This window comes from Syngnathus scovelli, chromosome 18, assembly GCF_024217435.2.
Source record: "Syngnathus scovelli strain Florida chromosome 18, RoL_Ssco_1.2, whole genome shotgun sequence".
NCBI classification, from domain to species: Eukaryota; Metazoa; Chordata; class Actinopteri; order Syngnathiformes; family Syngnathidae; genus Syngnathus; species Syngnathus scovelli.
Window position 1 is genome coordinate 1,977,297 of NC_090864.1, and position 21,938 is coordinate 1,999,234.

The 21,938-nt window shown below is 44.1% G+C and overlaps 1 long non-coding RNA gene across 1 annotated transcript; it reads left to right on the forward strand.

Annotated features, from left to right (window-relative positions):
- The first annotated feature begins 3,757 nt into the window (after nt 1–3,757).
- Nucleotides 3,758–7,600, forward strand: LOC125985995 (uncharacterized). The gene is made up of 2 exons (XR_007487507.2): nt 3,758–6,563; nt 6,701–7,600. It is a non-coding gene; the product is annotated as an uncharacterized lncRNA (long non-coding RNA).
- Nucleotides 7,601–21,938: the final 14,338 nt, after the last annotated feature.

Here is a 21,938-nt window from a genome sequence, read left to right on the forward strand (position 1 = left end):
CTCGACGAGCTGAGCACGTTTTCTGAAATGTGCTCCTCCCGTCACTCTGGTTGGGTGCGCATAGTAAAAAATGCTCTTGGCAGCTAGAGAGTGCCGCGTTGATCACTGCGCATGAAGAAATAACCACCTGCAACGTTTGGTTTAATGTTTTGCGTGCATTTTTACTTTTATTGCTTAAATCGCATTTTCTCGACGAGCTGAGCACGTTTTCTGAAATGTGCTCCTCCCGTCACTCTGGTTGGGTGCACATAGTAATAAGTGCTCTTGGCAGCTAGAGAGTGCCGCGTTGACCACTGCGCATGAAGAAATAACCACCTGCAACGTTTGGTTTAGGTTTTGGGTGCATTTTTAATTTTATTGCTTAAATTGCATTTTCTCGACGAGCTGAGCACGTTTTCTGAAATGTGCTCCTCCCGTCACTCTGGTTGGGTGTGTATAGTAAAAAGTGCTCTTGGCAGCTAGAGAGTGCCGCGTTGACCACTGCGCATGAAGAAATGACCATCTGAAGCGTTTGGTTTAGGTTTTAGTTGCATATTTAATTTTATTGCTTAAATCGCATTTTCTCGACGAGCTGAGCACGTTTTCTTAAATGTGCTCCTCCCGTCACTCTGGTTGGGTGCGCATAGTAAAAAGTGCTCTTGGCAGCTAGAGAGTGCCGCGTTGACTGCTGCGCATGAAGAAATAACCACCTGCAACTTTTGGTTTAGGTTTTAGGTGCATTTTTAATTTTATTGCTTAAATCGCATTTTCTCGACGAGCTGAGCACGTTTTCTGAAATGCGCTCCTCCCGTCACTCTGGTTGGGTGCGCATAGTAAAAAGTGCTCTTGGCAGCTAGAGAGTGCCGCGTTGACTGCTGCGCACGAAGAAATAACCACCTGCAACGTTTGGTTTAGGTTTTAGGTGCATTTTTAATTTTATTGCTTAAATCGCATTTTCTCGACGAGCTGAGCAAGTTTTCTGAAATGTGCTCCTCCCGTCACTCTGGTTGGGTGCGCATAGTAAAATGTGCAGCTAGAGAGTGCAGCGTTGACCACTGCGCATGAAGAAATAACCACCTGTGTTAGGGTTTTCAGGTTAGTTTGATCCTATGATTATGTTGGAATGTAGACTGTAATGATTAAATCAATCACGTCTGGCCCTCACAATGTAATAATTAAATCAACCACGTCTGGCCCTCACAATGTAATAAGTAAATCAATCACGTCTGGCCCTCACAATGCAGAGTCTGTTTCCCACAATAGTGTAAAACACCCCCTGCTCTGATCTTATCAGAGGCCGGGGGTTCACCAAACCTGTCCACTCCCACCCCCACTCTGTTCCTCCTAATAAATATGCCCTTGCAGGGAGGAGACTTTTAGACTTCATTCGATAATCGCTGTTCAGACAGCGACGAATGGACTCTCCACCTGCAGGTGTCTAAAAGAACTTGCTTGTCTCCTGTTTTGGTTCTTGCAAAATAAGTTGGAGTGAGCAAATCTCTAACATTTTGGTGCCGAAACCCGGGACCCTCATACCCATCATCTGGCTGACGGAGGACGACGCGCTGTACACCGTCGACGGGCCAGCGTCCACTAGCCGGACCTGGTAAAGAAAGACCTGGGAAGGAAATTCTTCGCTGGGCCAGCATCTTAGGTCTGCCTTCGTCTGACAGAGGTGGATTGACGGGACCCGGCAGTGCAACGAACCAGGGGACAAGTAAGTTCTTGAAATTGTGTTGTGTTGTTAAACGCGTAACACATAGAGGTGCACGGGAGATAGCTTGGGTTCAAGTCCCAGTGGAAGAAACAGGCTAAGAAAGGCAGAGCTTCTTTTTCGTTCATCGAAGAAGTGTGTAGACTCTTCTTTGTCTGTTTTTCCGAGCTGAGGGATCTGGCTTGGGTTAAAGTCCCAGTGGAAGGAACGTGCTAAGAAACACGGAGCTTCTTTTTTGTTAATCAAAGAAGGGCGTAGATTTTTCTTTGTATGTTTTTCCAAGCCAAAGAACAGCTTGGGTTCAAATCCCAGTGGAAGAAACGGGCTAAGAAAAACAGAGCTTCTTTTTCTTAATTGAAGAAGGGCGTAGATTTTTTCTTTTGTCCGTTTTTCCAAAGCTGTTTGGGAGGGTTTTACACCCATCCCTGGATAGGCCTAAAAAAGCGCTGGAGTTTGTGTGATTGAGTGTGTGACTGGTAGGATAAGTTGACTAAGAAGCAGTTCTAGCATTGATCCACGGCAATAATACAGGCTAGTAATTTGTTGAAAGGTCAATTTAAACCTGCATTGAGGATCCTCAAAGAAAAAAAATTGAAAAAAAATTGTAAAACCTTAAGCTACTAAAATTAAGATGGGAAATAAGAACGGTAAATCTCTACCTCTTGACGGAGATGAGAAGTACATGGCGAGTAGATTTCTTAATTGTATGCAATATATGCCGAAGTGGAAGAAAAAGTATGGAGTAGAAGGGAAGTTGAGAGTTGAAGTGTGGAAGATAGTAGTTGATGTTTTAGAAGAGAGTGTGGATAAAAAGAAAAATGGACTGAAAAAGAAAAGAAAAGAGAGTGAATTGGATTGTGCTAAAATGTGGTTGAAAGCTTCACAAGAAAGAAGAGAACAAATCCAAAAGACAAAAGATAGAAAGTTGAAAAGTGATGAGGCCGCCATTCAATTGAGATTTGAAAAAGAATTCAGGGTGCATAGTGGCATCCCATTCAATGATACAGCTGAGGGTGCTTATCAACAACAGCTCAAAAATGCGCTCCTCACTAATTTCCGCCCTGAAATAGGCAACTTGGTGAGGAAACATTTGGTGGAAGTGGATGTTGCAAGTGTGACAACAACTATGCAATGGGCCAGACATGCTGAAAAGGTGATCAAAAAAGGCAAAAGTTCTGATGTATTTCATCTAGATAATGATGATGATGAACTAGATGAAGATACAACAGTCTTCTTCCAAGGGTCCCAGCAGGTTAGAGGGAGAGGTAGAGGCCAACAAGGTCGCAGGCCGCCATATAATTCAAAACCCCCACGGGATTCTGACAACTGTTGGAACTGTGGGAGACGAGGACACTTCGCACGAGAGTGTCGTTTTGCAAAACAATATCAATCAAAGGGTGGAGGAAGGAGCAGAGGAGAAGCCAAATTTTTAGCATGACAAGCTTCCTCCTCTTTGACCGCTTATGCTCATACAGAGAAAGAAAGAATAGATGCCCATATGACAGCAAAACATGTCATTGTCAGATTATTAGAATTTTTTTTTAGATTATTAGAAGTCCTGTCCATCCAAGAAGTATGACAATGCTGTTTGTATGCCCAAATTACAAATGACTAGAGCTCAAATTGTGTTACACTGAAGTTAAAATATGCAAATCAAGTGGTAAAGAAATGCAACTTGCTTCTAGAAGATAAATAAATAAAATTAGAATGTGCTGTCCTCGTGTGCATGGGAGGGACCAGCTCATGATCGACCACAGGAAATGGCCAGCCTGTGACGAATCATTGTGGCTGAGACCTACCTTTTGCATGCGAGGGCTGTGCATGTGTGTGCGTATATGTTAAAATGATGAACATTGGCTAAAGTTTTAGTATAAAAAAAAAATTGCTAGACTGTGGTCTATCCAATTTGCACCGCAGAACAGAAATGATTTTGAAAGATAAAAATGAGAGGAAAAAGAGAGAAATCTGTTTGCAAACAGAAACTAATCCACACTAGTGCATGTAAAGTGTCGAGCCCACATGAGAAATTCGGAAAAAAAAAAAAAAAAAATGACAGAACATGCTTTCAGGAATTGGAGGAAGCTAAATTGTGAATTTAAGATTTTGCAATGCTACATTTAATAGGAATAATTGATTGGTTGTGTTATAAGATTATACAAAATTCTAAATGCAAGCTAAATCTGAGAGATTGAGTTCTTCAAATTTAAAAACAAAGAAAAAATTCAGATTAATTTGCCAGTTGTTTGTTTTAGTTAAGTTTTTTTTGAATTGGTGGATTGTTCTACCAGGAAACCTAAGTTGAAAATGATATATGAATGTTGTGTGGTGAGCTTGGATGAATTGGGACCAATGTGATAGAAAGACTCCTTTTTGGAGACTGCGTGTGAGATGCAAATGAACATTGATGAATGATAGCCTGAATGAAAAGAAATTACAGGTTGAATGGTTGAAGTTGTTGGCGACTACTATAGAAAATTAGTAGAGCGACTTTGATGAAAGAGTGATTTTGAGCAGGTTGAATGTTAGAAAGAAACACGTAGCTTTTGGATTGATAATTAACTAGAAAAAAAAACTGGAGAACCAGTAACACATGTAGAAGATGTGTGAACTGAGAAATTGAGAAGCGTTTTGGAAAGTAAGTCAAATTAAATAATGATGGAATCGTATGTAGTAAAGAACACATTCTCCCAAAAAGTTTGTCAAGGTGTGAGGCATGGGCGTTGCCAGGCCTCAAAAAGGGGGGGAGTGAGTAGGACAGATAGTGGAAGATAGTAATAATACAACACTTTATGACAATGAATTTTCGAATACATTTGGTGTTATATTGTGGTAATTTTTTTTGTTCTGGTGTAGATAGGTTAGCAACACGAGAGATTTAGAGGTTCAAAAGAAAGACAGTTAAAAGAAAACATTTTTGATTTGGACAATTGCAGGCTAACAGGAACATGAGAACGATAAGAACTACGAGGGGAGATCCAATTTCATTGGGGAGATTGAGAATTCACAGCACCATACTCTAAGTCACATTTTTGAGCAAGCATGACAATAACATGTGATAGGTCAAGACATACAGATCAGGGCTTGATGTGGAAAGCAGACCTCGATGAGTTGATTTTCAATAATGATACTGAAGACAACATACTGTCCGATTAAATTGGAACTATAGATAGATAAAATGTAGCTCAAAAAAAAAAAATAGGATGAGTTGCAGGATTTACGATATAAAAACGAGACCTCTGTTATTAGAAGAATTTGAAGTTTGGTAAACAAACATTACCAGCAAATTGATGGAAGCAGCTACATTTGGAGATAGTCTTACAAGTGTTCAAACCAGCCTGTCATTCTCAGTGTCAGGGCCCCTGAAACCCAATCCGAGTCTTCGCCTGCAGCCGTGAACAACCACAAAATGGTGCCTGGCTCTGAAGCACCTTTGACCTTTGGCGAAGGACAAGAAAAGACTGCTGTTGTGCTTGGAGGAGGACAAGTACACTCCAGAGGAAATACAACATCCTCGGGGACGAGAAAAGACAGTGGAAAGCGGAGGAACTCACAATGATGAAAATTGACTCATTTGAACAATGGACTCATTCAAGAGTGATGGATGGGGTCACTCTGAAGCAACAACAAAAGAACACCAACTTGATAGGGTGAAGTGCGGCAAAAAGATATGGACTTGGAGTGTCTGACAACCAAATCGCACTCCTTGCTACGGCGTTCCCAAATTTGGTGAAGCTTGGTTCAAAGTGGAAGGGAGGTTCATTGTGCACTGAGTTTGACAGAACTGAGGAGATTTGATAAATAAATAAATAAAAATTTGAAAAATACGTAGGGCTACAGATTATAATCAGAGATTGAACGGATTTGGATAAAACAAATAGACTAAAACGGTAGGAAACAAGAGCAAGATCTTATATTTTGGCTCATCAAGCTTAAAACGTAGAGGTCGAGTTATATAAATTTTAGAACAGGACATTTGGCAGTCAGGAGGAAGCTAGGTTGCTCAATGTACCTACTCAATACAATAGTAAGTTTTTTTGCACCACAGTGGAGGTTGGATGGTCAGAAAGTTAGGTACGTTCAATTTTTAACATTCACACAATCATGCATAGGAGTCACAAGGCAACAGTTAACAAGACAATGACTGCAATAGGGGCCACCTACGACTGCACCGACATGAAAAAGTAGAAGTGAGAGAGCAGAGTATGGGATTATATGCTAAAACGTCTGCTATACATTTACCAATAGGAGATTCTATCAAGAGAAGCTACATGAGAGATGGATTAGAATCTCTTTGTCTGCGTGGGTGCGTGTGTGTGTGTGTGTGTGTGTGTGTGTGTTCACACCCTGTGTGGGTGCGAGCGTGTGAGGACAAAGAAGGCATGGATAAGACAATCTCTTTTAAACCAGGAGGCAATAAATGGGAACGCCCCTGTCATAAATAGTTTTTGGTTAAAGGGAATCATTAGGAAGTGTTCAAACTCTTCCCACAAACATTCCTATTTGCCAGTTAAATGGGCACTACAATTGACTACGAGAGTTGCAAACAACAGATGAAGAGCAGTCCTTGGCAGATTATATGATCAGGACGCTCAAACTGTGTCAAAGACAAATTTACTGCCGCTTGATCTTTCCTCCTCACAGGTCGACAACCCCATCAATCCAGGAGACTGGGTCTACATCGAGGTCATCAAAGGAAGGAACTGGGCCAGCCACGACGGGAGGGACCATTCCAAGTCTTGCTGACTACACATGTTGCACCCAAGGTTGCAGGACCCACAAATGCATTAACGACGACTGCTCTCCAGGAGGAAACTGGATGGGAGTTTTGGACATCACCGCTGTGTGCCAGGATGAGAGAGCCGTTTTCAAGGTGTAAGGGCTCTACTACCAACATGGCTGCACCATCGGACGGGACCTACTTCATCCAGAAGTTCAGAGGCACTGCCTCACCTGCATCCTATGAGTGCACGTGCCTGTTCAGTACGGATCATGGTTTTGTGGTCACAGGAGTTGTCCGATGCTGCCTGCCAACTGGACAAGAGTGTGTGCGCCGGTGTGTGTGACTGACCTCACCTACAGACTAGAACATCATCAGCTGACGAAAACACGGGCACATATACAACTTCTTAGACGTGACAGTTGTGATAATGATAATGAGACGTGGATTGCGTAGATGCTGTTCTGTTGAGCATGTTTTACAGAAACTTGATGATTTGACCATCGAAAATGCTTCACAAGTGATGGATACAATGATGTACTGTTTCTGTGTTTTTTTTTTTTTTATTGATAGCATTCTGGTCGTCTTAGGCAAAGGGACCGTGTAAGAATTTTCCTGCTAATAACATCTGGCCAGCAGGTTTTTCGCTTACACAATAAGTTTGAGGTAATGCCTCATCTTCACTGGAAAGTGTTGCTATCATTGTTTGTTGTTTTTATTTTTACCATTCTACTTTCTTCATTATACGTATATATGTTTTTTTTTCTCTTGCTTATCGTTGTTGTTTGGGGTGGCATAATCATATGATAAATCAGGAGGGAGATGTTAGGGTTTTCAGGTTAGTTTGATCCTATGATTATGTTGGAATGTAGACTGTAATGATTAAATCAATCACGTCTGGCCCTCACAATGTAATAATTAAATCAACCACGTCTGGCCCTCACAATGTAATAAGTAAATCAATCACGTCTGGCCCTCACAATGCAGAGTCTGTTTCCCACAATAGTGTAAAACACCCCCTGCTCTGATCTTATCAGAGGCCGGGGGTTCACCAAACCTGTCCACTCCCACCCCCACTCTGTTCCTCCTAATAAATATGCCCTTGCAGGGAGGAGACTTTTAGACTTCATTCGATAATCGCTGTTCAGACAGCGACGAATGGACTCTCCACCTGCAGGTGTCTAAAAGAACTTGCTTGTCTCCTGTTTTGGTTCTTGCAAAATAAGTTGGAGTGAGCAAATCTCTAACAACCTGCAACGTTTGGTTTAGGTTTTAGGTGCATTTTTAATTTTATTGCTTAAATCGCATTTTCTCGACGAGCTGAGCACGTTGTCTGAAATGTCTTCCTCCCGTCACTCTGGTTGGGTGCGCATAGTAAAAAGTGCTCTTGGCAGCTAGAGAGTGCCGCGTTGACCACTGCGCATGAAGAAATAACCACCTGCAACGTTTGGTTTGGGTTTTAGGTGCATTTTTAATTTTATTGCTTAAATCGCATTTTCTCGACGAGCTGAGCACGTTTTCTGAAATGTGCTCCTCCCGTCACTCTGGTTGGGTGCACATAGTAATAAGTGCTCTTGGCAGCTAGAGAGTGCCGCGTTGACCACTGCATATGAAGAAATAACCACCTGCAACGTTTGGTTTGGGTTTTAGGTGCATTTTTAATTTTATTGCTTAAATTGCATTTTCTCGACGAGCTGAGCACGTTTTCTGAAATGTGCTCCTCCCGTCACTCTGGTTGGATGCGCATAGTAAAAAGTGCTCTTGGCAGCTAGAGAGTGCCGCGTTGACCACTGCGCATGAAGAAATGACCATCTGCAACGTTTGGTTTAGGTTTTGGGTGCATTTTTAATTTTATTGCTTAAATTGCATTTTCTCGACGAGCTGAGCACGTTTTCTGAAATGTGCTCCTCCCGTCACTCTGGTTGGGTGTGCATAGTAAAAAGTGCTCTTGGCAGCTAGAGAGTGCCGCGTTGACCACTGCGCATGAAGAAATAACCACATGCAACGTTTGGTTTAGGTTTTGGGTGCATTTTTAATTTTATTGCTTAAATTGCATTTACTCGACGAGCTGAGCACGTTTTCTGAAATGTGCTCCTCCCGTCACTCTGGTTAGGTGCGCATAGTAAAACGTGCTCTTGGCAGCTAGAGAGTGCCGCGTTGACCACTGCGCATTAAGAAATAACCACCTGCAACGTTTGGTTTAGGTTTTGGGTGCATTTTTAATTTTATTGCTTAAATCGCATTTTCTCGTCGAGCTGAGCACGTTTTCTGAAATGCGCTCCTCCCGTCTCTCTGGTTGGGTGTGCATCGTAAAAAGTGCTCTTGGCAGCTAGAGAGTGCCGCGTTGACCACTGCGCATGAAGAAATAACCACCTGCAACGTTTGGTTTAGGTTTTGGGTGCATTTTTAATTTTATTGCTTAAATCGCATTTTCTCGTCAAGCTGAGCACGTTTTCTGAAATGCGCTCCTCCCGTCACTCTGGTTGGGTGTGCATAGTAAAAAGTGCTCTTGGCAGCTAGAGAGTGCCGCGTTGACCACTGCGCATGAAGAAATAACCACCTGCAATGTTTGGTTTAGGTTTTGGGTGCATTTTTAATTTTATAGCTTAAATCGCATTTTCTCAACGAGCTGAGCACGTTTTCTGAAATGTGCTCCTCCCGTCACTCTGGTTGGGTGCGCATAGTAAAAAGTGCTCTTGGCAGCTAGAGAGTGCCGCGTTGACCACTGCGCATGAAGAAATGACCATCTGCAACGTTTGGTTTAGGTTTTGGGTGCATTTTTAATTTTATTGCTTAAATCGCATTTTCTCGACGAGCTGAGCACGTTTTCTGAAATGTGCTCCTCCCGTCACTCTGGTTGGGTGCGCATAGTAAAAAGTGCTCTTGGCAGCTAGAGAGTGCCGCGTTGACCACTGCGCATGAAGAAATAACCACCTGCAACGTTTGGTTTAGGTTTTGGGTGCATTTTTAATTTTATTGCTTAAATCGCATTTTCTCGACGAGCTGAGCACGTTTTCTGAAATGCGCTCCTCCCGTCACTCTGGTTGGGTGTGCATAGTAAAAAGTGCTCTTGGCAGCTAGAGAGTGCCGCGTTGACCACTGCACATGAAGAAATGACCATCTGCAACGTTTGGTTTAGGTTTTGGGTGCATTTTTTAATTTTATTGCTCAAATCGCATTTTCTCGACGAGGTGAGCACGTTTTCTGGAATGTGCTCCTCCCGTCACTCTGGTTGGGTGTGTATAGTAAAAAGTGCTCTTGGCAGCTAGAGAGTGCCGCGTTGACCACTGCGCATGAAGAAATGACCATCTGAAGCGTTTGGTTTAGGTTTTAGGTGCATTTTTAATTTTATTGCTTAAATCGCATTTTCTTAACGAGCTGAGCACGTTTTCTGAAATGTGCTCCTCCCGTCACTCTGGTTGGGTGCACATAGTAAAAAGTGCTCTTGGCAGCTAGAGAGTGCCGCGTTGACCACTGCGCATGAAGAAATAACCACCTGCAACGTTTGGTTTAGGTTTTGGGTGCATTTTTAATTTTATTGCTTAAATTGCATTTACTCGACGAGCTGAGCACGTTTTCTGAAATGTGCTCCTCCCGTCACTCTGGTTAGGTGCGCATAGTAAAACGTGCTCTTGGCAGCTAGAGAGTGCCGCGTTGACTGCTGCGCACGAAGAAATAACCACCTGCAACGTTTGGTTTAGGTTTTAGGTGCATTTTTAATTTTATTGCTTAAATCGCATTTTCTCGACGAGCTGAGCACGTTTTCTGAAATGTGCTCCTCCCGTCACTCTGGTTGGGTGCGCATAGTAAAAAGTGCTCCTGGCAGCTAGAGAGTGCCGCGTTGACCACTGCGCATGAAGAAATAACCACCTGCAACGTTTGGTTTAGGTTTTAGGTGCATTTTTAATTTTATTGCTTAAATCGCATTTTCTCGACGAGCTGAGCACGTTTTCTGAAATGTGCTCCTCCCGTCACTCTGGTTGGGTGCGCATAGTAAAAAAATGCTCTTGGCAGCTAGAGAGTGCCGCGTTGATCACTGCGCATGAAGAAATAACCACCTGCAACGTTTGGTTTAATGTTTTGCGTGCATTTTTACTTTTATTGCCTCAATCGCATTTTCTCGACGAGCTGAGCACGTTTTCTGAAATGTGCTCCTCCCGTCACTCTGGTTGGGTGCGCATAGTAAAAAGTGCTCTTGGCAGCTAGAGAGTGCCGCGTTGACTGCTGCGCACGAAGAAATAACCACCTGCAACGTTTGGTTTAGGTTTTAGGTGCATTTTTAATTTTATTGCTTAAATCGCATTTTCTCGACGAGCTGAGCAAGTTTTCTGAAATGTGCTCCTCCCGTCACTCTGGTTGGGTGCGCATAGTAAAATGTGCTCTTGGCAGCTAGAGAGTGCAGCGTTGACCACTGCGCATGAAGAAATAACCACCTGCAACGTTTGGTTTAGGTTTTAGGTGCATTTTTAATTTTATTGCTTAAATCGCATTTTCTCGACGAGCTGAGCACGTTGTCTGAAATGTCTTCCTCCCGTCACTCTGGTTGGGTGCGCATAGTAAAAAGTGCTCTTGGCAGCTAGAGAGTGCCGCGTTGACCACTGCGCATGAAGAAATAACCACCTGCAACGTTTGGTTTGGGTTTTAGGTGCATTTTTAATTTTATTGCTTAAATCGCATTTTCTCGACGAGCTGAGCACGTTTTCTGAAATGTGCTCCTCCCGTAACTCTGGTTGGGTGCGCATAGTAAAAAGTGCTCTTGGCAGCTAGAGAGTGCCGCGTTGACCACTGCGCATGAAGAAATGACCATCTGCAACGTTTGGTTTAGGTTTTGGGTGCATTTTTAATTTTATTGCTTAAATTGCATTTTCTCGACGAGCTGAGCACGTTTTCTGAAATGTGCTCCTCCCGTCACTCTGGTTGGGTGCGCATAGTAAATAGTGCTCTTGGCAGCTAGAGAGTGCCGTGTTGACTGCTGTGCATGAAGAAATAACCACCTGCAACTTTTGGTTTAGGTTTTAGGTGCATTTTTAATTTTATTGCTTAAATTGCATTTTCTCGACGAGCTGAGCACGTTTTCTGAAATGCGCTCCTCCCGTCACTCTGGTTGGGTGCGCATAGTAAAAAGTGCTCTTGGCAGCTAGAGAGTGCCGCGTTGACCACTGCACATGAAGAAATAACCACCTGCAACGTTTGGTTTAGGTTTTAGGGGCATTTTTAATTGTATTGCTTAAATCGCATTTTCTCGGCGAGCTGAGCACGTTTTCTGAAATGTGCTCGTCCCGTCACTCTGGTTGGGTGCGCATAGTAAAAAGTGCTCTTGGCAGCTAGAGAGTGCCGCGTTGACTGCTGCGCACGAAGAAATAACCACCTGCAACGTTTGGTTTAGGTTTTAGGTGCATTTTTAATTTTATTGCTTAAATCGCATTTTCTCGACGAGCTGAGCACGTTTTCTGAAATGTGCTCCTCCCGTCACTCTGGTTGGGTGCGCATAGTAAAAAGTGCTCTTGGCAGCTAGAGAGTGCCGCGTTGACTGCTGCGCATGAAGAAATAACCACCTGCAACGTTTGGTTTAGGTTTTAGGTGTATTTTTAATTTTATTGCTTAAATCGCATTTTCTCGACGAGCTGAGCACGTTTTCTGAAATGTGCTCCTCCCGTCACTCTGGTTGGGTGCGCATAGTAAAAAGTGCTCTTGGCAGCTAGAGAGTGCCGCGTTGACCACTGCGCATGAAGAAATAACCACCTGCAACGTTTGGTTTAGGTTTTGGGTGCATTTTTAATTTTATTGCTTAAATCGCATTTTCTCGACGAGCTGAGCACGTTTTCTGAAATGCGCTCCTCCCGTCACTCTGGTTGGGTGTGCATAGTAAAAAGTGCTCTTGGCAGCTAGAGAGTGCCGCGTTGACCACTGCGCATGAAGAAATGACCATCTGCAACGTTTGGTTTAGGTTTTGGGTGCATTTTTAATTTTATTGCTTAAATCGCATTTTCTCGACGAGCTGAGCACGTTTTCTGAAATGTGCTCCTCCCGTCACTCTGGTTGGGTGCGCACAGTAAAAAGTGCTCTTGGCAGCTAGAGAGTGCCGTGTTGACTGCTGCGCATGAAGAAATAACCACCTGCAACGTTTGGTTTAGGTTTTAGGTGCATTTTTAATTTTATTGCTTAAATCGCATTTTCTCGACGAGCTGAGCACGTTTTCTGAAATGTGCTCCTCCCGTCACTCTGGTTGGGTGCGCATAGTAAAAAGTGCTCTTGGCAGCTAGAGAGTGCCACGTTGACCACTGCGCATTAAGAAATAACCACCTGCAACGTTTGGTTTAGGTTTTAGGTGCATTTTTAATTGTACGGCTTAAATGGCATTTTCTCGACGAGCTGAGCACGTTTTCTGAAATGTGCTCCTCCCGTCACTCTGGTTGGGTGCGCATAGTAAAAAGTGCTCTTGGCAGCTAGAGAGTGCCGCGTTGACTGCTGCGCATGAAGAAATAACCACCTGCAACGTTTGGTTTAGGTTTTAGGTGCATTTTTAATTTTATTGCTTAAATCGCATTTTCTCGACGAGCTGAGCACGTTTTCTGAAATGTGCTCCTCCCGTCACTCTGGTTGGGTGCGCATAGTAAAAAGTGCTCTTGGCAGCTAGAGAGTGCCGCGTTGACCACTGCGCATGAAGAAATAACCACCTGCAACGTTTGGTTTAGGTTTTGGGTGCATTTTTAATTTTATTGCTTAAATTGCATTTTCTCGTCGAGCTGAGCACGTTTTCTAAAATGCGCTCCTCCCGTCACTCTGGTTGGGTGTGCATAGTAAAAAGTGCTCTTGGCAGCTAGAGAGTGCCGCGTTGACCACTGCGCATGAAGAAATGACCATCCGCAACGTTTGGTTTAGGTTTTATGTGCATTTTTAATTTTATTGCTTAAATCGCATTTTCTGGACGAGCTGAGCACGTTTTCTGAAATGTGCTCCTCCCGTCACTCTGGTTGGGTGCGCATAGTAAAAAGTGCTCTTGGCAGCTAGAGAGTGCCGCGTTGACCACTGCGCATTAAGAAATAACCACCTGCAACGTTTGGTTTAGGTTTTGGGTGCATTTTTAATTTTATTGCTTAAATCGCATTTTCTCGTCGAGCTGAGCACGTTTTCTGAAATGCGCTCCTCCCGTCTCTCTGGTTGGGTGTGCATCGTAAAAAGTGCTCTTGGCAGCTAGAGAGTGCCGCGTTGACCACTGCGCATGAAGAAATAACCACCTGCAACGTTTGGTTTAGGTTTTGGGTGCATTTTTAATTTTATTGCTTAAATCGCATTTTCTCGTCGAGCTGAGCACGTTTTCTGAAATGCGCTCCTCCCGTCACTCTGGTTGGGTGTGCATAGTAAAAAGTGCTCTTGGCAGCTAGAGAGTGCCGCGTTGACCACTGCGCATGAAGAAATAACCACCTGCAATGTTTGGTTTAGGTTTTGGGTGCATTTTTAATTTTATTGCTTAAATCGCATTTTCTCAACGAGCTGAGCACGTTTTCTGAAATGTGCTCCTCCCGTCACTCTGGTTGGGTGCGCATAGTAAAAAGTGCTCTTGGCAGCTAAAGAGTGCCGCGTTGACCACTGCACATGAAAAAATGACCATCTGCAACGTTTGGTTTAGGTTTTGGGTGCATTTTTAATTTTATTGCTTAAATCGCATTTTCTCGACGAGCTGAGCACGTTTTCTGAAATGTGCTCCTCCCGTCACTCTGGTTGGGTGCGCATAGTAAAAAGTGCTCTTGGCAGCTAGAGAGTGCCGCGTTGACTGCTGCGCATGAAGAAATAACCACCTGCAACGTTTGGTTTAGGTTTTAGGTGCATTTTTAAATTTATTGCTTAAATCGCATTTTCTCGACGAGCTGAGCACGTTTTCTGAAATGTGCTCCTCCCGTCACTCTGGTTGGGTGTGCATAGTAAAAAGTGCTCTTGGCAGCTAGAGAGTGCCGCGTTGACCACTGCGCATGAAGAAATAACCACCTGCAACGTTTGGTTTAGGTTTTGGGTGCATTTTTAATTTTATTGCTTAAATCGCATTTTCTCAACGAGCTGAGCACGTTTTCTGAAATGTGCTCCTCCCGTCACTCTGGTTGGGTGCGCATAGTAAAAAGTGCTCTTGGCAGCTAGAGAGTGCCGTGTTGACTGCTGCGCATGAAGAAATAACCACCTGCAACGTTTGGTTTAGGTTTTAGGTGCATTTTTAATTGTACGGCTTAAATGGCATTTTCTCGACGAGCTGAGCACGTTTTCTGAAATGTGCTCCTCCCGTCACTCTGGTTGGGTGCGCATAGTAAAAAGTGCTCTTGGCAGCTAGAGAGTGCCGCGTTGACTGCTGCGCATGAAGAAATAACCACCTGCAACGTTTGGTTTAGGTTTTAGGTGCATTTTTAATTTTATTGCTTAAATCGCATTTTCTCGACGAGCTGAGCACGTTTTCTGAAATGTGCTCCTCCCGTCACTCTGGTTGGGTGCGAATAGTAAAAAGTGCTCTTGGCAGCTAGAGAGTGCCGCGTTGACCACTGCGCATTAAGAAATAACCACCTGCAACGTTTGGTTTAGGTTTTGGGTACATTTTTAATTTTATTGCTTAAATCGCATTTTCTCGTCGAGCTGAGCACGTTTTCTGAAATGCGCTCCTCCCGTCTCTCTGGTTGGGTGCGCATAGTAAAAAGTGCTCTTGGCAGCTAGAGAGTGCCGCGTTGACCACTGCGCATGAAGAAATAACCACCTGCAACGTTTGGTTTAGGTTTTGGGTGCATTTTTAATTTTATTGCTTAAATTGCATTTACTCGACGAGCTGAGCACGTTTTCTGAAATGTGCTCCTCCCGTCACTCTGGTTGGGTGCGCATAGTAAAAAGTGCTCTTGGCAGCTAGAGAGTGCCGCGTTGACTGCTGCGCACGAAGAAATAACCACCTGCAACGTTTGGTTTAGGTTTTGGGTGCATTTTTAATTTTATTGCTTAAATCGCATTTTCTCGACGAGCTGAGCACGTTTTCTGAAATGTGCTCCTCCCGTCACTCTGGTTATGTGTGCATAGTAAAAAGTGCTCTTGGCAGCTAGAGAGTGCCGCGTTGACCACTGCGCATGAAGAAATGACCATCTGCAACGTTTGGTTTAGGTTTTAGGTGCATTTTTAATTTTATTGCTTAAATCGCATTTTCTGGACGAGCTGAGCACGTTTTCTGAAATGTGCTCCTCCCGTCACTCTGGTTGGGTGCGCATAGTAAAAAGTGCTCTTGGCAGCTAGAGAGTGCCGCGTTGACCACTGCGCATGAAGAAATAACCACCTGCAACGTTTGGTTTAGGTTTTGGGTGCATTTTTAATTTTATTGCTTAAATTGCATTTACTCGACGAGCTGAGCACGTTTTCTGAAATGTGCTCCTCCCGTCACTCTGGTTGGGTGCGCATAGTAAAAAGTGCTCTTGGCAGCTAGAGAGTGCCGCGTTGACTGCTGCGCACGAAGAAATAACCACCTGCAACGTTTGGTTTAGGTTTTAGGTGCATTTTTAATTTTATTGCTTAAATCGCATTTGCTCGACGAGCTGAGCACGTTTTCTGAAATGTGCTCCTCCCGTCACTCTGGTTGGGTGCGAATAGTAAAAAGTGCTCTTGGCAGCTAGAGAGTGCCGCCTTTGACCACTGCGCATTAAGAAATAACCACCTGCAACGTTTGGTTTAGGTTTTGGGTGCATTTTTAATTTTATTGCTTAAATCGCATTTTCTCGACGAGCTGAGCACGTTTTCTGAAATGTGCTCCTCCCGTCACTCTGGTTGGGTGTGCATCGTAAAAAGTGCTCTTGGCAGCTAGAGAGTGCCGCGTTGATCACTGCACATGAAGAAATAACCATCTGCAACGTTTGGTTTAGGTTTTGGGTGCATTTTTAATTTTATTGCTTAAATCGCATTTTCTCGACGAGCTGAGCACGTTTTCTGAAATGTGCTCCTCCCGTCACTCTGGTTGGGTGCGCATAGTAAAATGTGCTCTTGGCAGCTAGAGAGTGCCGTGTTGACTGCTGCGCATGAAGAAATAACCACCTGCAAGTTTTGGTTTAGGTTTTAGGTGCATTTTTAATTTTATTGCTTAAATCGCATTTTCTCGACGAGCTGAGCACGTTTTCTGAAATGTGCTCCTCCCGTCACTCTGGTTGGGTGCGCATAGTAAAAAGTGCTGTTGGCAGCTAGAGAGTGCCGCGTTGACCACTGCGCATGAAGAAATAACCACCTGCAACGTTTGGTTTAGGTTTTGGGTGCATTTTTAATTTCATTGCTTAAATCGCATTTTCTCGTCGAGCTGAGCACGTTTTCTGAAAAGCGCTCCTCCCGTCACTCTGGTTGGGTGTGCATAGTAAAAAGTGCTCTTGGCAGCTAGAGAGTGCCGCGTTGACCACTGCACATGAAGAAATAACCACCTGCAACGTTTGGTTTAGGTTACAGGTGCATTTTTAATTTTATTGCTTAAATCGCATTTTCTCGACGAGCTGAGCACGTTTTCTGAAATGTGCTCCTCCCGTCACTCTGGTTGGGTGCGCATAGTAAAAAATGCTCTTGGCAGCTAGAGAGTGCCGCGTTGACCACTGCGCATGAAGAAATAACCACCTGCAACGTTTGGTTTAATGTTTTGGGTGCATTTTTAATTTTATTGCTTAAATCGCATTTTCTCGACGAGCTGAGCACGTTTTCTGAAATGTGCTCCTCCCGTCACTCTGGTTGGGTGTGCATAGTAAAAAGTGCTCTTGGCAGCTAGAGAGTGCCGCGTTGACCACTGCGCATGAAGAAATGACCATCTGCAACGTTTGGTTTCGGTTTTCGGTGCATTTTTAATTTTATTGCTTAAATCGCATTTTCTCGACGAGTTGAGCACGTTTTCTGAAATGTGCTCCTCACGTCACTCTGGTTGGGTGCACATAGTAAAAAGTGCTCTTGGCAGCTAGAGAGTGCCGCGTTGACCAATGCGCATGAAGAAATAACCACCTGCAACGTTTGGTTTAGGTTTTTAGGTGCATTTTTAATTTTATTGCTTAAATCGCATTTTCTCGACGAGCTGAGCACGTTTTCTGAAATGTGCTCCTCCCGTCACTCTGGTTGGGTGCACATAGTAAAAAGTGCTCTTGGCAGCTAGAGAGTGCCGCGTTGACTGCTGCATATGAAGAAATAACCACCTACAACGTTTGGTTTAGGTTTTAGGTGCATTTTTAATTTTATTGCTTAAATCGCATTTTCTCGACGAGCTGAGCACGTTTTCTGAAATGTGCTCCTCCCGTCACTCTGGTTGGGTGCGCATAGTAAAAAGTGCTCTTGGCAGCTCGAGAGTGCCGCGTTGACTGCTGCGCATGAAGAAATAACCACCTGCAACGTTTGGTTTAGGTTTTAGGTGCATTTTTAATTTTATTGCTTAAATCGCATTTTCTCGACGAGCTGAGCACGTTTTCTGAAATGTGCTCCTCCCGTCACTCTGGTTGGGTGCGCATAGTAAAAAGTGCTCTTGGCAGCTAGAGAGTGCCGCGTTGACCACTGCGCATGAAGAAATAACCACCTGCAACGTTTGGTTTAGGTTTTGGGTGCATTTTTAATTTTATTGCTTAAATCGCATTTTCTCGTCGAGCTGAGCACGTTTTCTAAAATGCGCTCCTCCCGTCACTCTGGTTGGGTGTGCATAGTAAAAAGTGCTCTTGGCAGCTAGAGAGTGCCGCGTTGACCACTGCGCATGAAGAAATAACCACCTGCAACGTTTGGTTTAGGTTTTGGGTGCATTTTTAATTTTATTGCTTAAATCGCATTTTCTGGACGAGCTGAGCACGTTTTCTGAAATGTGCTCCTCCCGTCACTCTGGTTGGGTGCGCATAGTAAAAAGTGCTCTTGGCATCTAGAGAGTGCCGCGTTGACCACTGCGCATGAAGAAATAACCACCTGCAACGTTTGGTTTAGGTTTTGGGTGCATTTTTAATTTTATTGCTTAAATCGCATTTACTCGACGAGCTGAGCACGTTTTCTGAAATGTGCTCCTCCCGTCACTCTGGTTGGGTGCGCATAGTAAAAAGTCCTCTTGGCAGCTAGAGAGTGCCGCGTTGACTGCTGCGCACGAAGAAATAACCACCTGCAAGGTTTGGTTTAGGTTTTAGGTGCATTTTTAATTTTATTGCTTAAATCGCATTTTCTCGACGAGCTGAGCACGTTTTCTGAAATGTGCTCCTCCCGTCACTCTGGTTGGGTGCGCATAGTAAAAAGTGCTCTTGGCAGCTAGAGAGTGCCGCGTTGACCACTGCGCATGAAGAAATAACCTCCTGCAACGTTTGGTTTAGGTTTTGGGTGCATTTTTAATTTTATTGCTTAAATCGCATTTTCTCGTCGAGCTGAGCACGTTTTCTAAAATGCGCTCCTCCCGTCACTCTGGTTGGGTGTGCATAGTAAAAAGTGCTCTTGGCAGCTAGAGAGTGCCGCGTTGACCACTGCGCATGAAGAAATGACCATCTGCAACGTTTGGTTTAGGTTTTAGGTGCATTTTTAATTTTATTGCTTAAATCGCATTTTCTGGACGAGCTGAGCACGTTTTCTGAAATGTGCTCCTCCCGTCACTCTGGTTGGGTGCGCATAGTAAAAAGTGCTCTTGGCAGCTAGAGAGTGCCGCGTTGACCACTGCGCATGAAGAAATGACCATCTGCAACGTTTGGTTTCGGTTTTCGGTGCATTTTTAATTTTATTGCTTAAATCGCATTCTCGACGAGTTGAGCACGTTTTCTGAAATGTGCTCCTCACGTCACTCTGGTTGGGTGCACATAGTAAAAAGTGCTCTTGGCAGCTAGAGAGTGCCGCGTTGACCAATGCGCATGAAGAAATAACCACCTGCAACGTTTGGTTTAGGTTTTTAGGTGCATTTTTAATTTTATTGCTTGAATCGCATTTTCTCGACGAGCTGAGCACGTTTTCTGAAATGTGCTCCTCCCGTCACTCTGGTTGGGTGCGCATAGTAAAAAGTGCTCTTGGCAGCTAGAGAGTGCCGCGTTGACTGCTGCGCATGAAGAAATAACCACCTGCAACGTTTGGTTTAGGTTTTAGGTGCATTTTTAATTTTATTGCTTAAATCGCATTTTCTCGACGAGCTGAGCACGTTTTCTGAAATGTGCTCCTCCCGTCACTCTGGTTGGGTGCGCATAGTAAAAAGTGCTCTTGGCAGCTAGAGAGTGCCGCGTTGACCACTGCGCATGAAGAAATAACCACCTGCAACGTTTGGTTTAGGTTTTGGGTGCATTTTTAATTTTATTGCTTAAATCGCATTTTCTCGTCGAGCTGAGCACGTTTTCTAAAATGCGCTCCTCCCGTCACTCTGGTTGGGTGTGCATAGTAAAAAGTGCTCTTGGCAGCTAGAGAGTGCCGCGTTGACCACTGCGCATGAAGAAATAACCACCTGCAACGTTTGGTTTAGGTTTTGGGTGCATTTTTAATTTTATTGCTTAAATCGCATTTTCTGGACGAGCTGAGCACGTTTTCTGAAATGTGCTCCTCCCGTCACTCTGGTTGGGTGCGCATAGTAAAAAGTGCTCTTGGCAGCTAGAGAGTGCCGCGTTGACCACTGCGCATGAAGAAATAACCACCTGCAACGTTTGGTTTAGGTTTTGGGTGCATTTTTAATTTTATTGCTTAAATCGCATTTACTCGACGAGCTGAGCACGTTTTCTGAAATGTGCTCCTCCCGTCACTCTGGTTGGGTGCGCATAGTAAAAAGTGCTCTTGGCAGCTAGAGAGTGCCGCGTTGACTGCTGCGCACGAAGAAATAACCACCTGCAAGGTTTGGTTTAGGTTTTAGGTGCATTTTTAATTTTATTGCTTAAATCGCATTTTCTCGACGAGCTGAGCACGTTTTCTGAAATGTGCTCCTCCCGTCACTCTGGTTGGGTGCGCATAGTAAAAAGTGCTCTTGGCAGCTAGAGAGTGCCGCGTTGACCACTGCGCATGAAGAAATAACCACCTGCAACGTTTGGTTTAGGTTTTAGGTGCATTTTTAATTTTATTGCTTAAATCGCATTTTCTCGACGAGCTGAGCACGTTTTCTGAAATGTGCTCCTCCCGTCACTCTGGTTGGGTGCGCATAGTAAAAAGTGCTCTTGGCAGCTAGAGAGTGCCGCGTTGACTGCTGCGCATGAAGAAATAACCACCTGCAACGTTTGGTTTAGGTTTTAGGTGCATTTTTAATTTTATTGCTTAAATCGCATTTTCTCGACGAGCTGAGCACGTTTTCTGAAATGTGCTCCTCCCGTCACTCTGGTTGGGTGCGCATAGTAAAAAGTGCTCTTGGCAGCTAGAGAGTGCCGCGTTGACCACTGCGCATGAAGAAATAACCACCTGCAACGTTTGGTTTAGGTTTTGGGTGCATTTTTAATTTTATTGCTTAAATCGCATTTTCTCGACGAGCTGAGCACGTTTTCTGAAATGTGCTCCTCCCGTCACTCTGGTTGGGTGCGCATAGTAAAAAGTGCTCTTGGCAGCTAGAGAGTGCCGCGTTGACCACTGCGCATGAAGAAATAACCACCTGCAACGTTTGGTTTAGGTTTTAGGTGCATTTTTAATTTTATTGCTTAAATCGCATTTTCTCGACGAGCTGAGCACGTTTTCTGAAATGTGCTCCTCCCGTCACTCTGGTTGGGTGCGCATAGTAAAAAGTGCTCTTGGCAGCTAGAGAGTGCCGCGTTGACTGCTGCGCACGAAGAAATAACCACCTGCAACGTTTGGTTTAGGTTTTGGGTGCATTTTTAATTTTATTGCTTAAATCGCATGTTCTCGTCGAGCTGAGCACGTTTTCTGAAATGCGCTCCTCCCGTCACTCTTGTTGGGTGTGCATATTAAAAAGTGCTCTTGGCAGCTAGAGAGTGCCGCGTTGACTGCTGCGCACTAAGAAATAACCACCTGCAACGTTTGGTTTAGGTTTTGGGTGCATTTTTAATTTTATTGCTTAAATCGCATTTTCTCGACGAGCTGAGCACGTTTTCTGAAATGTGCTCCTCCCGTCACTCTGGTTGGGTGCGCATAGTAAAAGGTGCTCTTGGCAGCTAGAGAGTTCCGCGTTGACCACTGCACATGAAGAAATGACCATCTGCAGCGTTTGGTTTAGGTTGTAGGTGCATTTTTTATTTTATTGCTTAAATCGCATTTTCTCGACGAGCTGAGCACGTTTTCTGAAATGTGCTCCTCCCGTCACTCTGGTTGGGTCCGCATAGTAAAAAGTGCTCTTGGCAGCTAGAGAGTGCCGCGTTGACTGCTGCGCATGAAGAAATAACCACCTGCAACGTTTGGTTTAGGTTTTAGGTGCATTTTTAATTTTATTGCTTAAATCGCATTTTCTCGACGAGCTGAGCACGTTTTCTGAAATGCGCTCCTCCCGTCACTCTGGTTGGGTGCGCATAGTAAAAAGTGCTCTTGGCAGCTAGAGAGTGCCGCGTTGACCACTGCGCATTAAGAAATAACCACCTGCAACGTTTGGTTTAGGTTTTAGGTGCATTTTTTATTTTATTGCTTAAATTGCATTTT